This window comes from Vicia villosa, linkage group LG3 (assembly GCF_029867415.1).
Source record: "Vicia villosa cultivar HV-30 ecotype Madison, WI linkage group LG3, Vvil1.0, whole genome shotgun sequence".
Classification (NCBI taxonomy): Eukaryota; Viridiplantae; Streptophyta; class Magnoliopsida; order Fabales; family Fabaceae; genus Vicia; species Vicia villosa.
In genome coordinates this window covers 140,567,248-140,571,128 of record NC_081182.1, presented here as the reverse complement: position 1 = coordinate 140,571,128, position 3,881 = coordinate 140,567,248, and positions in this window count along the sequence as shown.

The window sequence follows — 3,881 nt, the reverse complement described above, 5'->3', positions numbered from 1 at the left end:
CAAAACACCTTATTGAGAATCTAAATGGTTGTAGGGTGTCATTTTGAAGGAAGCATATCCGGAGTTATATAAAGCTTATTGTCTAAAAGGGGTGTCGGTTGCAGCGATGGGAGGATGGTTAAAAGGGAAGTGGCTTTGGGGCGATTTCGGTTTGTCTCCGGTTTCTTTGGTTGAGTCCGTCATTTTGGGTATTTATCCCTCGTTTAGGGACCGTTTGGAGTCTTGGAGTGGTGTGTTGGAAGGAAAAGAAGAAGAAAAAGATGTGGTTTCTTGGTCTTGGAATTCCGTTTTGGAATTTTTGATTGCTTCTTGTTATGAGTTTTATGCTAAGGCTTTAATCCTGTATGGTCCTCCTAACAAGTTTGACGACGCTTTTAGGCTCTTATGGAAATCAGATGTGCCGCTCAAAATTAAGGCGTTTGGTTGGAGACTTCTTCTTGATATACTTCCGACAAAGAATCTTTTGATTTATAGAGGTATTTCTATTCCTTTAGATAAATTAAAGTGCATTTTTTGTGGTAATGATGTAGAGAATATGAATCATTCTTTTTTTTGGTTGTGTAGCGGGGAAAATCTGAGATCAAAGCCATAGGATTGACTTGACTCATTATTTCAGTGAAAGTCACCACCGCGCTTTATTATTTCCAAAGGAAATGAGAAAAGAACGAAAAAAACCCAAAGTTTAAATCACCCCTCATATATGTGGTACTCCACAGGAAACTTTTTGAAAATATGTGTTTATTAAAAGACATTGTGTGCGAAAGAAAAGGTTTGTTTAATTTTTAAAACAAGCTCGGCAAGACATTATATCTTATGCCTACATACCTCCTCAGTGCAATGGAGAAGTCAAAGCTAATGTAGTTCCGCTTAAAAGGGAAAAAGGTTTTTTAAAAGGAATAAACACTTTATCGTCGTCAGAGAGAATACTCAGCCATTAACAAATGGATTCTTTGCATCACAAATGAAAGAAGGGCTCCAACTCGGGTGAAAATCAACGAGTATGCCACTAGCTCTCCTACGTGGAAAAGACTCCATCATATCAATCAATCTCAAAATCGTGGAGTATCACAACTCACTACAACAATTAATCGTGTCTAAAATTTGAAGAAAAGGCCACCAAGGGAAAAAGATATTTTAAAGAAAGATATAAAAAAGGTTGCAAACATAAGAAGATTTTTGAAAAAGGGAGAAGATTTTGAAAATCTAAGAAGAGGAGGAGATGAAGGGACTATCCTAAAGCATAAAATAAAAGCTAAGGAAAGAAAGATCTAACCAAAAAAGAAGCCAACACTTGACATTAAGAGTCAAGGTAGATTTACCATCCTTTGGACTACCAACACTAAACCAATGCATTACCACTTGGGGATCCATATGAAGTTATTATCTTTAGCAACATTTTGCATTAAGCACATTAAAATTCTGATGAAAATTGGGCAGACTAACGACTGTTTTTGGGTAAAATCCTTATCACGATGCCTTAGAATTAACCATCAAGGGCTTTCGAGGAAATACCTGCACACACAAATAGACAACAATCCAATGCCAGAAAAAATAACAGACTGAATAACAGCAGCATAACAGGGTCCATAGGTACTAAGACCAACAGGTCCAGGTCTCCAAAATGCTCGGGATAGTAACCAATAGTCCATAGGGCCTTAAGTGTTTTTTAGATTTTAAGTTCTTTATTAATGTTTTAGCACAAAAATAGAGTATGGTCCAAATGGACAAAAAGAAAATAACGGAAATAAAACGTCCAAATGGACAAAGAGAAAATAGCAGAAACATAAACAAAGCGTCCAAATGGACAAAGAGAAAATAGCGGAAACATAAACATGATGAATGATAAAATAAAGCATAAAGCAAGAAATATAAAGAACAATATAATAAAGTGCGGAAATTAAAGTTAATCGTTAGTTGTTAAAGATGACCATCTTGAAACTTGTCAAGTATATCATCAAAGTGTTAGTAATGAAATTCGATGGTGAGTAAAGGATGTTCTCGGATTTAAATTCAATGGAAGTTTATCAGAATCTTGATAAAATAATAGCGACTACATGACAAACTTCCATAAGTCTTAAATCAACCGCATACAATTCTCTGCCATATTGGATCTTTTTATTCGGGACACGAAATGTTGCGCTATGTTAAGCAGATCGCCAAGTGATTTATGTAGAAATCACCCTACAACGAGGACGGTCAACAATTTATGTGCTAATGCATGCGAGAGAAGTGATATATAGATCACTCTCCGAAAGCAATACCACACGAAAAGAAAATAGGTAGCGATCTCGTCTTTATCAAGAATCCATAAGAGTTCTCAAGATATTAAAGACTTTCATCGATCAAAAGAAAAAGAAATAAAAGATGGAACCACATTCAAAAGTTCCTTCCATCTTCAACTTCAATCACTTAATATTGCGGATTCGGATTTGCATCCTATCAACGCCCTAAGTCCATTGACATTGGAGAGGAATTAGACCTCTAAACTTGTGATTCAAAGAAAATAACAAAAGAATGGAGTAAAAGAAGAGTTAGAACCAAAAACAAGTTGAAAAAAAGCAAAAAAACAACATTCTGTTAGCTGCAAATTGATTTGCACAGAGTGTAAATCGATTTGCATAACTCATATTTTCAAATTCCGCGCAGAAAACAACTGTGTAAATCGATTTGCACAAGATGCAAATCGATTTGCACTGCACAGTTTTTCAAAAAACAGAAAATAAAGAGAGTAAAACTTGTTTAAACATAAAACCAAACACCTTGTAATCTTGGATCAACTTGAGCACGAAAATACATCAAATAAGCAAGCAAATAGCATCAATGTAGCACCAAAGGTGCATCACACACAAACAATAAAGGATCACATCTTTGATTATGGAATGATCAAGAGAATTACCACTTCTTTCACAAACTTTGAGTCTACTTGAAGAACACAACCATAAATGCTTTGATCTTCCATAATTGATGATGAACAACAAAAGAAAAAAGTGAAATGATAAGTTTTAGTTCAAAATTAGTAGGATTCAAGGTGAATCTTACTAATTCTATGGAAGTGAACTTTGAGTGAGAGGTTTGGAAAGGATGAGGAGAGAAAAGGCAAGAGTTTCTTTGGCTTTCAAAGCTTGTTGAATGAAGAGGTGAATGCCTCTATTTATATGATTTAGGCTTGGGATTGGTGGTGGTTTGGAGTTAGGCTTGGTAAATGAAATTAGGTTTGGTAAATGAATTTGGAGCCAAAATTATGATCCAATGGTGTGTATGTCATCAAATGAAGGTACATGATAAGATTGATCAAAATGATGTAGGGAATTGCTTGGAAAATCTAGAAGCTTCACCCCACACATGAAAGTGGTGACACACTCCTCAAAAGCTGAAAATTGCCTTCATTTTTCCGATTTCGCATTGGTGCAATCGATTTACACCTTATGCAAATCGATTTGCACTGCTGAAAAAGGAAAAATCTGGGGCAAAAGCAGTTATGCAAATCGATTGATGTCTTGTGCAAATCGATTTGCACTGATGACAGAAGCAAATCTGGTGCAGAAACAGTTGGTGCAATCGATTGCACTCTTATGCAAATCGATTGCTTGCTAAAGAATGCTGAAAAATGCCTTTTTGATGGATATTTTGACTTGGTACCTACAAAACACAAACATACAAAAGCATAAGGCAATATTTTTGGTATTTTGGTTAGTAAAACATATACAAACTAAAAAAAACATTGGTGCTTGATGGTTCCCTTGCAGATGAATTGAGCACAACACCACAAACAGAGTTTTAAGTTGAAACTCTTGATTGATGATTGATATGCGAATGATGTATGATCTTAGGGTAAAAAATTGGGGTATGACAGGTTGTAGATTGGTTAAGAACATTTGGAG